Raw genomic sequence first — 12,056 nt, 5'->3', positions numbered from 1 at the left:
CCAAATATACATTGCGCTCATTTTCCTTAAGACTTTTGGGGCTGAAGGCAGATGGCAGTCATGGTGGGAGGCTCAGCTCACTTCCAGGACAGTCTTCAGTGGGGTGAAACTTGTCTGCATTTTCTGCAGCATCATTAAACTTGGACGGGGGTTTCCTGCTGGGGGGCCATGGAGGACTGAAATTCTGGGGAGAGGCTCCTAGGTACCCCCCACCACTGAGAGGGGTGAGGGCGCTGCGGAGGGCCCTGGAGCTGACGGAGGGATCAGCTGCTCCCCCTACCGAGAGCCACAGGACCTGCCTGGCTGCAGCCACCAGAGAGTTAACAGGGGCTGAGGCTGCCTTTTGTAGACTTGCCCTTCACATGCTGGAGGCGGTCAGTGATCCTGTGGGCTGGAGGACCGTTGGCAGGGGTCGAAGAAAGACTGGATCTTTTTGGGGTTATCAAGCCTCGGAACACAGAGGCCTTGACTTTGGAAGCATAGAAATGTTAGTGCAGAAATGCATCTTAGAATACAAAGGTAACATGGGTACCTGGCTGGCTCAGTCCGTAGAGCATGCAACTCCTGATCTCAGGGTCCTGAGTTCAAGCCCCAGGTAGGATGTAGAGCTTACTTGAAAAAAAAAAAAAAAAAAGAACAGGCGAGTAAGATAGTTTAATAAAGTTCTGTGGTCTCCAAACTCAAAAATTGTTTTTCTCTAGACTTTACTAGCTGGTGTCAGGTGTGACAGACACATCCCTGGAAAATTCAGCTAGGAGCTGGGTTCCGTTCTCGGCAAATGGGTTGAGAGACCTCTGGCCAACCCAGTGGATATCCAGGCTAGCGGAGGAGCGCTGAAGGAGATGAAAAAAGTCTTCACTCTCAAGGAATCTGCATCCAGGGGGAAGACAGAGGGTAAACTGCTAATCAAAAACGTAATGCAATTGCAAGGGGTAGTGGGCAGGGGGATGGGGTGACTGGGTGACAGGTACTGAGGGGGGCACTTGATGGCATGAGCACTGGGTGTTATACTATATGTTGGCATTGAACTCCAATAAAAAATATGCATATAAAAAATGTAATGCAGAGCATGATGTCTAGTGGCAGATTTCCTTCGGGTCCAAAGGAGGGTTCAGCAAAGAACAGCCCACAGGCCAAATCCAGCCCAAGGCCCATATTTTGTAAGTGAAAAAGGCTGGTCCCTCAGCAGGCTGGTTTGTTTGTGTTGTCGGCGTCTGCTTTTGCCCCCTAACGGCAGAGCTGAGTACTTGCAGAGAGTGAATGGCCCTCAAAGCCTCAAGTACCTACATACTATCTGGCCCTTGAGAGAAAAAAGTTTTCAGGCCCCTGGTCTAAGGCAGGGGACAGCTATTTTCAATAGAGAAGCATGTTGGATCGGCTTCTGGGAATAAAGAGCCGAAGAGAGGGAATTCTGGCCACAGGCCTGGTGACCTGATTCCAGGACAGAGGAGCGGGCCAGGCTCCCAGCCTGGGTTCTTCAAGCCTGTCCTTACTCCTGAGCAGAAAGGAATTCAATCAATTTTTCCACACCTTGTAGAAAGAGAAAGAGAGAGGATGAGTGAGCCGAAGTTTGTAAAGGCTTTGAGAGTAATATGAAAAAAAGCATCCATTAATCAAAAGATATTATTTCTATTTTATTGTTAAGTGGATGCTAATTTTCTTTTTTTCTTTTTTTTCTTTGCAGTCCCGGCTGCCAGCTTCCTCCTTCCTGTTGTTCTGCCTTGGAAAACCAAACCAAACCAAACAAAAAACTAGGCATTACCACCACAGACCGCAAAGGCATTTACTTTAAGAAACGTGTTTTCATTCTTTTTCAAGATCCAAATAGGTGCAAGTAGGCTTAGATAGATTCCACAAAGTCCAGACTTCAAAAGGTTTAAAGGGTGTGGGAAGAAATGCCTCCCTCCTATTTCTTGTAAAGATTTTATTTATTTATTTGAGAGAGAGAGAGAGAATGAGCAGGAGGGAGGGGCAGAAGGAGAAGCAGACTCCTTGCTGAGCAGGGAACCCCATGAGGGACTTGACCCCTCTGTTGACGAAAGGGAAGAAAAAACCCGATGAACTCCTTACTGAGCAGGGAACCCCATGAGAGACTTAACCCCTCTGTTGCTGAAAGGGGAGAAAAAAATCCAGAGAAGAAATGTGATTGGTGTGGAGGATACTCCTTAGGCCAATGGCCATGGCCAATGACCAGCGGACTCCTCGCTGAGCAGGGAACCTCATGAGGGACTTGATCCCCTGGGATCATGACCCAAGGCAGGTGCTTAATTAACTGAGCTACTTGGTTGCCCACCTCCCTCCTATTTTTGAGGCTCTCTGTTCCTCAGTTTGGAGGCGGCAAATGGCACCAATCTCTTGTAGTGTGTATCCTTCTTGAGATATTTTAAGCAGGAGGAAATATTGACACACACACATATTTTTTTCTTCCTTTCAACACAAATGATTATCTCCTATATATACACCATTTTGCAAATTGCTTCCCCCCCCCCCTCGTTAATGCCTTTTGGTAAGTGTTTCACATCACTACACACAGAACTCCCCCCTTCTCTTCTTTGTGGTGTAGTGTCCCATCACATAGAGGTGCCACTCTGTATGGAAGTGTTTTAGTGGCACCTAGGGCTGTTGCTCTACCCTGGTGGCATCGCTGGGCTCAGGGGACAGGGTTGATAACAGTGCCTGGGTAGAGGTTCATCCTACTGATGGCTTGAAAGATGGCCCCTCCTTAGTCCTCCGCAGGCCAGGCAAGGGGGTGAGGGGCATTTCATTCCAGCAATCATGTCGCAGCGTCCTTCTGCCTGCTTTGGCCACCTGTGGGATTAACCCTGTCCTTGTGATTGCCTTGCCTCAGGCTGCTGTGGGAAAAGCACGTATTCCAACTGGAAATCGAAGTCAAGATTATTCTGATATAGTTGGATCAGGTGGTGGCGGTGGCGTTTGGCAGGCGTATTAGTCATGGCTTTTTATTGAAAGTTATAAATACCAATCTCAAACTGGCTTAAGCAAAAAGGAGGATTTGTGGACTCACACAGGCAAACAAGGCGATTGGGGAGTTGTGGCAGACACCCAGTTTCCTACCTGATGTACATTCTCTCCATGTTCTCGGTGTGCCCAACTAAAAGCGCTCAGCTCTTGAGGCTCCCTTGCAGCTAGGGTGGTCACGTGACCCTTCTCTGATGGAAGTAGGCATGCACAGGTTGGCCCATCTGAGAATCCTCACACTTAGCTGGCGTATGCTTTTTTGTCCTTTTTGCCTGGAATGTGGATATGACACCCAGAGATGCAGGAATCATCCTGGAAGATGAGAAGGAGAGTCAAGTGATGAGTCAAGTCAAGTCAAAATGGTAGGAGAGGGCTGGGTCTCTGCGGTCACCATGGAACCTGCATACCAGATCTCTCCTGTCAGCCTTTCAATCAGATGCCACCTGAGAAAAATAAACTCCCCTTTGGGTCAGTCCTGGAGTTGGGCTCTTATTACATGCAGTTCAACCCAGGCCAGCTCTGATTCTGTGCATCTGGAGTCTAGGATTTCATAGTGTCAGGTTTCTCTATCTCTCTAGTTCATTCTCCCAGAATCCTCAATGGGGCAAGGGACATGACACCAGTAGCTCTGGAATGCACTGTGAAGGCTTCCGATCCAGGAGAAAGAGGGAGCTAACCCCTCTGTTGCCAAAAGGGAAGAAAAAATATCCAGAGAAGAAATGTGATTGGTGTGGAGGATACTCGTTAGGCCAATGACCATGGACAAGGGGTTGAAGTAATATGGCTGACCAGGTCTGTGCCACCTAAGCTTATCTGGAAAAGAGAATGAGAAGCAGTTTCCAAAGGAGGAGAGGGGATACTTTTACCAGGAGGGTGGGAAGGTGGGAGGACAGATGAAAACAACAGATGGCTCTCTAGCAGGCACTGAAGTTTAGACATGTGGAGAGGAGAGAGAAAGGCATTTCAGGGAGATAGTCCCCTCCCCTAGGAAGTCTTTTCTGATGGCCTGATTTAGCCACTCCTCTTTCCACCCCATTAGCTCCCTTGCTTATTCTCACGGTAGCACCTGTCTCTGTGTATCACTGTCTGTCTCTTCCTGGTGGCTCCTCAAAAGTGGGTACTTCATCTTATCGATCCTGTATCCCTCCCTCACTGGTGTGTAGTGGCCATTGAATGTGTGGATGAATGAATGAAGGAACAGCAGGAACAAAGACACAGAAGAGGGAAGTCACCTCTGGTTTGGTTGGAATCTTGAGTGTGTGATTTAAAAAAACCCAGTTAAGTCCTGGGGCGCCTGGGTGGCTCAGTCATCTGAGCATCTGACCCTTGGTTTCGGCTCAGATCATGTGTCATAGGTCATGGGATTGAGCCCCGCATTGGGCTTTGTCCTCAGAGTCTGCTGTAGATTCTCTCCCTCTTCCGCTGCCCCTTCTCCTGTTCACACACATGCTCTATCTTTAAAATGAATAAATCTTAAAAAGAAAACAACAACATTCCAGTAAATCGTAAAGTGAGGGCAACGTTGAATGTTAAGTTAAGGAGTTTGGGTTTTGTTATGGAATTAGGGAGCTACTGAAAGCTTCTGAGCCAGAGTGGCATGATCAGATTTTCTATGACCAAAGTCTAGATCCTTTTGACTCCTGGCCTCTGTCTTTATTTTCCATTCTCTGGCTTCTCTATGATTCTTCTTGGCCTGACTCTTCATCGGTCTCAAATTTGGTCCATGTTACCCACCAGTGCTTCTCTCTGCCCCACCCCTTTCACCAGTCAGTTCTGGGCTGATTCTGGTCTTCACTGCGCAGGTGGAAAGGATGGTTTTCCCTGACTGGTACCAACTGGATGTCCTTCTAAGGAAGTTTCCACCTGAGCAGCTCTTGTCTGCCCTCTTCTGGGCACTCGTGGCTACAGCTACTTGCTCTTTGGAACTGGATATAAACAGGTCACAGCCTCATGATGTGGCTTGTCTTCTTATATTTGCCCCCAGGTCTCCCTTAATTACTTACAAACCAAAACGGAAGTTGTTGTTGTTTGAGTGACAACCATATGTGTAGGTTTGTCTGGTAAGAGCGACATATAGAAAACACTTCGGACTTTCCACTGTCTAGCTATTTTTCATTGTGGGCTCCAAGGGCTCTCATAAATGGCAGACCATTACTTTTTGCTAATTTACATGCCTCTTCTATTTATTTGTCTGAACAGAGGTTACTTTAGTTTATTTCACCGTTGGAGAGGTAATACATTTGAACTTTATAAATATGTAAGCCTTACATTTTTATATACCCTTGGAGAATAGTCTTCCCAATAAATCGCTACTGCTTTCATCCTAGTAGAGAAGTCCATGAACATATTTTTATCTTTCACAATAGAATCGAGGCAATGTCCTAATTAATGATTTTTATAAGAGGCAATTTCTGTTTACAGAGAATTTGGGCCTGTAACGTGGATCAGAAACTGTCTCCGGGGTTTTTTTGATCTCATGACATGATGGATACACATCTTCACAGAATACCTGATTGCATTCTTGGCCTCACCGTGGGTGATGGAATGATTTTTTTCTGAATATGTGGGTTTTCTTAGGCCAAAGCTAAAACTTGGCCTGCCCACTCTGGTTAGCAGACTCATTCAAATGCATTGGCTCTAGATCCCATAATTTCTGCACAGTCCCCAAAACCACATCTTGCTCTCCTGGGTCCACACTTTGAATTCCTCATTTTCCCTATCTATTCAAGTCCAGCCTTTCCCTCAAGACCTACTTTTAATATCCTTCCTCTGAGATTCCTCCCCTGCATCCTAATCTCTTCTAAACAGTAACACAGCTATAGCTTCTCGCATATATTTAACAAAAATCATGCATTATCTTGTGGCATCTTTTTACCTTTTTAATGAGTCATTATTTATAAATTTGTATTGCCATTTAACTTTACAGAAGTTTATGTCCCATGTCTTTTCTTGAATAATAAAAGCTTTAGTGCCAGAAACTCTATCTTACACTAGGTTGTTTACCCCACAGAATGTTGACTATCTATTGCTACATATTCAATAGTTGAGCAGCAAGTGCTGTTGATTGACGGGTTGTTGTATCATTTGCCTATCCTAGCTCTAATTAGTATACTTTCCTGAGAACTATTTACAACAGACAGATTGGCCCAGGCCATCATTAACACTTCCCTGAAATATTTTCATGCATTTAGATGCTTTGCAAAATGTATTGCCCAAATGGTGCTATGTGTCTATGTGTGCACATAACAAAGGGAAGCCAAATTAAAACCATCCTTTTAATTCACTGTTGATGCATGATCATTTTAAAATGTAGCTTTCATTTTCATCAAAGTTATGCACTTACATAATTTTAGGAGTTGTCTTAGTCTGCTTGGGCTACCATAACAAAATACCGTAGACTGGGTGGTTTAAACAACAGACATTTATTTCTCACAGTTATGGAGGCTGAGAAGTTCAAGATCGTGGTGCCAGCAGATTTGGTTTCTGATGATGGCTCCTTTCTGGCTTCCCTTCTTGCTGTGTCCTCACATGGCAGAGAGAGAGAGAGAGAAAGAGAGAGAGAGAGAGAGAGATTGAGAGAGAGACCTACTAATCTTTCTTCCTCTTTTTATGAGGATACTGATCCCATTATGGAGACTGACACTCATGGCCTCATCTAAACCATTGCTTGCCAAAGGCTCCACCTCCAAATACGATTGAATTGGAGATTAGAGCTTCAACACATTAATGTGAGGGGACACAGACATTCAGTCCATAAGAGGGGTCAAATAATTTCACAAGGTACTCTAAAATACAGCAGCTCCTCCTTGCTCCACCGTTTCCCTGCTTTCTAGAATCAACATGTTTGGCTACTTTAGATGCTTATTTTGATGTTATCTCCTTATCTCTATATTATGATTACACTACTACTTTCATTTTTCTTCTTTCAGCTTCAGGCATTATCTATTGGCTTGCCACTGTGTCAGCTCTCTTTAACCACCCACACTGTGCTCTATCATGTGCAGTTCCTGACCTTCCACCTTCCCATTTTCTTGCTACTGTTATTTCATAATTTTGCTTAAGTTAATATTTACTGTGCATATTATCCTGTCTATATAAACGTTATTCACAGCTGGACATGATTATTTTTGTTTTCTTGTATGACCATTAGGTTTTCCTGGAGTTAACAGTTGTATTGTTTTTTTTCCCTCCCTTGCTTTGTTTTCTAACCCCAATTCATCCCAAACTCTCTTCTCAGTTGTTTAAATCTCCTCTCAGCACATTCACTCACATCAGGTATTTCTATACGGCCATCTGTTTGGTCTTCCGTGCTCTTCTGAGCTATTGCAATCTGAACTATTTTCTTTCTAAGCTCAATGTGCAGCTGTTCTTCTTGGATCTCCCTTCATCTTCATCCCTGAGATTCCTCTGGCTCTTTCTTGGATTGATTCTTATATTTCCCAGACCCTATATCTTCCTTTCTCTTGGTTTACCTTCTAATTTTGGATGAACTTCCCAATAGCTTCTTGAGAATGGCTGAATGAAAGGCAAATATTTTGAGACCTATCATGTCTGAAATGTTTGTGTCCACCCTAACATTAAACTGATAACTTTGTTTGGTATGAAATTCTAGGCTGGAAATTATTTTTCTATAGAACTTTGAAGTTATTGCTCCATTATCTTTTTGCTTCTAGTGTGGCCACTGAGAAATCCATGGTCATCCTGATTTCTTGAGTGACCTTTTTAGCTTTTCTGGAAGCCTTTAATATTGTTCCTTTGTCCCCATTGTTCTGGAAATTCATGGTGATAAATGTTAGTATGGACTTGTTTTTGTCTATTGTACTAGTTATTTAACATACTCTTTCCATCTAGAAACTCATGCCCTCCAGTTTTGGGAAATTTCTTGAAATTTTTTTTGTATTTTCATTTCTTCTATTTTTTCATTCTCTTTTTCTGAAACTACTTATTCAGATGAAGGACTCCTAAACTGATTTTAAAAGTTTCTTTTCTATCATATTTTCCTTCTCTTTTACATTTCACTCTACTTTCTAAGAAATTTTCCTAACTTTATCTTCTGATTCCTCTGTTGAAATTTTCATTCTACTTCATTGAATTTCTAAGAACTCTCTTTTGGTTTATACTTGTTTTATTTTTGATAGAATTTTTTTAAATTAATAAATACAATAACTTCTCCTACTTCTCTGAGGATGTTAATGATAATTTCCTTTCAATCTGTTATCTTCCTGCATAGTTTTCTACCAGTTGCTTTCCCTAATCCTAATATTTTGACCTCTATTTTTCAAGTTAAAGAATTTCCTTGAGATCATTGGCTGATGCTCACATTTAAAATGGGACTCTTAAAAGCTAACTGGAAGCTCTTTGTGTGTGGGTGGAACTTGTTAATTGTGGACTTCGTTAGAATGAATTGTAAAGGGTAAGTTGGTTTGGTTGGTTTGATTCTTCAGGAGAATTATGATGTCAGCACGTGTGTGTTTGTGTGTGTATGTGTGTGTGTAGAGTGGTTAAGTTTTCAGCATATTTAAGAAACAGTAGAACAGAACCTTCTAGTTAAGATTCTCCAGAGAAATAGAACCAACCAGATCTCTCTCTCTCTCTCTCTCTCTCTCTCTCCTGTGTGTGTGTCATATGTATGTATATGTATATACATTTTCATATTTTTTTACAAGGAATCAGCTCATGTGATTTTGGAGGTTGAGAAGTCCTACAATCTTCTTTCTGCAAGTTGGAGACTGAGGAAAGCCTGTGGTGTAGTTCAGTTTGAGTCCAAAGGGCTGAGATTCAGGAAAGCCAATGGCGTAAATCCCAATTGAAGGGTAGAAGATCAATGTTACAGCTGAATAGGCAGAGAAGGGAAAATTCTCCCTTCTTCTACTTTCTTTGTTCTATTTAGCCTCTCAATCAATTACTGGGGAGGACCATCTCCTTTACTTAGTTTATTGATTCAAATGGTGATCCAGGAACATCTTCACAGGCACATTCAGATTATGTTAGCCAAATATCCAGGCATCCTGTTATCTAGTCAAGTTGACATATAACATCAATCATCTCAGCCAGTGTGGACTAAGAAGAGTGAGCAAGAGGAAGATGGGCAAAAGATGCTGTCAGATGGGCTAGGACTTAACGACAAAGGGGCTTATAGAACAAGATGAGAACAATAAAAAAGTTTGTTCTAAGTTAAATGGGAAGCCTTTGGAAGACCTTGAGTAGGGAAATGACATGATCTTATTTACCTTCTCAAAATGGCTTCTATCTACTATGTGGAGAATTTATTGGGCAGGTGGTGAGGGAGGGCAGTGGTGTGGAACTAGGGAGTCAAACTGCTAGTCAAATTAGTCAGGATGGGCTAAGTAATGCTGTAGTAACAATGTTTCATGTTTTTCTGTTCTGCCACACATCATCTTCACTATCTGGAATCTTACTGGTTTTATGGCTGAGACAAAAGAGATTATGGTGAATCACATGCTAATTGTGAACTCTTCTGCCTGAAAATGACACACATCACTTCTTTAAATTTCATTCACCAAATCAAGTTAAATGGCTAAGCCTGGTATCAGTGGAGTGGGGGAAGTATAATCCTCCACCAAGAGGAGTGGAGAATTTTGGAAACCTACAGGAGGTTATTGCAATAATTAAGGCAAAAATGAAGCTAGTGAGAATGGTAGCAGTCGAGGTGTAACAAGAATTCAGATTTGGGATAGAGTTTGGAGAACTTGCTGGTTTAGTAAATGTGAAGTATGAAAGAAAGAAGATTTAAGAAATATTCCAGGGTTTTGGTCTGAACACAATGGTCGTGTCATTTGCTGAGCTGGAGAAGACTAAAAGTAGGGCAGCTTTAAGGGGAAAAATTAGGAATTCCATTTTGGACACATTGGGTTTGAGATTCCCAATTAGAGAAGTGTTGGTGCTGAAGGTAAGATTTGGGAGTTAGCAGCATATAAGCTGCCTTTGAAGCCATGGGACTGGATAATATCACACGGAGAAAACTGGAAGGCTGGGATTGAGCTGTGGGGTAAACCAACATACAAAGGACAGAAGAAGAGGAGAGCCCAATAAAAGAGAGGGAAGAGGGAAAAGCCAGACTGGGAGGAGGGAAACAAAGTATGTGGGATGACCCAGAAGCCAAGGGGGAAAAGTATTTCATAAGGAGAAGGATCCACAATATGACTACTACTGAGATGCTTAGGTAAGAATTAAAATCCATTGTTGAATTTGGCTAGGTGCAGGCACTGGTGACCTTGACATGCCATTGCTGACCTAAGGGTGAAAGTCTTATTGTAAATGGGTTGAGAAGAGCACACTTGTCCTTCTGATTCAAAGTTCAGTCCTCCCTTGGTTTGCTGTGTAGAATGGAAAGTTCTCTTGTACAGAATGGAGTTGTTGAAAATGTCAGCGAATTAAATAATTTGTACCTTATTCTTTGGATCACTTAGCATGGGGAAACAATCCACTAAACACTTGAATCAACCATCCAAGCATAACTGGCTCATTGCCTTCTCTTCTGTGAGTCTATGGAATAAATGTTTGCAGAAATCTCTCTTTTCTCTCCATCCAGGCTCCAGGCCAAGTCTTTATAAATGATGGGGCGTGTTATAAATTTGTTAGCCCCCTTAACCATGGAGACACATGAGGAGGCAGGGAAGTAGGATTGGGAAAAATAGAAGTGTCTTGTTTACTGTCCAGCATCAAGTATAGGATATAAAATCTGCTTCCAAGAGCAATACATTGAATTAAATGAGGTGATTTTACTCCAGAACAATACTCCAAGGGGCATTCCAAAGTAATAAACCCGACAGCAAAAACTATGAAACCAAAGGAGAAAAAGGCAGGATATGGACAGGAAAAGGAAATGTGCACCTGTTACCTCGTGCATTTTTTGTTCAGCCTGTGGGGTATGCCCACTGAAAACTGCTTCTGGTTGTGCTGGAGATTCACCATGGACACATGGGAAGACCAGATGTCACTTCTGTGCCTTGGCCTCAGGTACTGATACATCCAAAGCAAGCCAGGTTTGTTGGTAAGGCCAGGAAAGCAGGGCCGGGGGGTGTTTTATATAAACTTGAAATACTTCCAACATTTTTTCAAAGTTGGTTGTGATTCTTGCCTTCCTGCTCTCAGTCAAGGGCAGTACTCCAAACATTTAATAACTAGTCAAGAATAGGCCTTCACTAATTAGAACAGACACCAGACCAATCAGAATAAGGGCTGTCTGTACCCAGCATTTTAGCTGAATACTAGGCTTGTTCTTCATATCTGGTGAAAAGAATAGGGACCAGTAAAAGCTGAGTTCAATCTTGGATGTTTCTTAAAATCTCTCGTACCTCCCCGTCTTTGAGCAGGTTCAAGCTTTGCTGAGTCTCATTTTCCTCAAATGGAGAGAGAGAGAGAGAGAGAGAGAGAGAGAGAGAGAGAGAGAGAAAGTATTTCCTTGTGTGGTTATTTTGAAAATGAAATGAAATGCGTTTTAATTACCTATTGCTATCTATCCCGTCATCTAAACCTAGTGGCTTAAACAGCAGTAATTTATTATTTCTCGGGATTGAGGAGGGTGGGGGGTGGCTCAAGAATCCAGTCAGCTCTTGGCTTTGAGGTCCTTCTGCTCCACATGGTATGGGCTGGAAGTTGCTCACTCAGCTGCATCCAATCTGGCACCTGGGTTGGGCTGGAATGTCCGGGAAGGCCTCACATACATGTCTGGCACCTCCCTGCTCCTCCACCTGGCCTCTTTCTTCCCACCAGGAATCTTCTCATTCAGGGAGCTGAGCTTCTTTAAAGGTGAGAGCTGGCTTCTCAGAGCCAGAGAGGAAGCTGCCTGGTATCTTCAGATTTAACACGAGAACTGGAAGGCATTATTTCTGTCACATTCTACAGGAAAAGGCAAATCATGAGGTGGGAAGATGCAAGGGGGCGGCAGGTGGGGGGAACATTGTATGTGCACAGAGAGGCAAGGAGTTATTGGTGATCATCATTGGAGGCTTGTGGCCTCACAGCTTCCACTTTGGCTGCACAAACCTCTTGCCATAATTCCTTCCACTTTTGTGTCTGTATAGGCTGCTCTCTGAATGAAAACGCTTTCCCCT

General features: G+C 43.0%; 1 long non-coding RNA gene across 2 annotated transcripts in view; it reads left to right on the top strand.

Moving 5' to 3' along the window:
• The window catches only part of LOC144282865 (uncharacterized), a 49,748-nt gene extending 46,289 nt beyond the window's left edge, over window positions 1–3,459 (top strand). For both annotated transcript variants that reach the window (XR_013351278.1, XR_013351279.1), the window contains exons 2-3: window positions 702–894; window positions 1,685–3,459. This is a non-coding gene — a long non-coding RNA (uncharacterized LOC144282865). The remainder of the gene's footprint in view (window positions 1–701; window positions 895–1,684) is intronic.
• The last annotated feature ends 8,597 nt before the right edge of the window (window positions 3,460–12,056 follow it).

Source organism: Canis aureus, chromosome 14 (genome assembly GCF_053574225.1).
Source record: "Canis aureus isolate CA01 chromosome 14, VMU_Caureus_v.1.0, whole genome shotgun sequence".
Taxonomy (NCBI): domain Eukaryota; kingdom Metazoa; phylum Chordata; class Mammalia; order Carnivora; family Canidae; genus Canis; species Canis aureus.
Note: the sequence above shows the minus strand (reverse complement) of the source record. Positions and strands in the feature narration are given on the sequence as shown.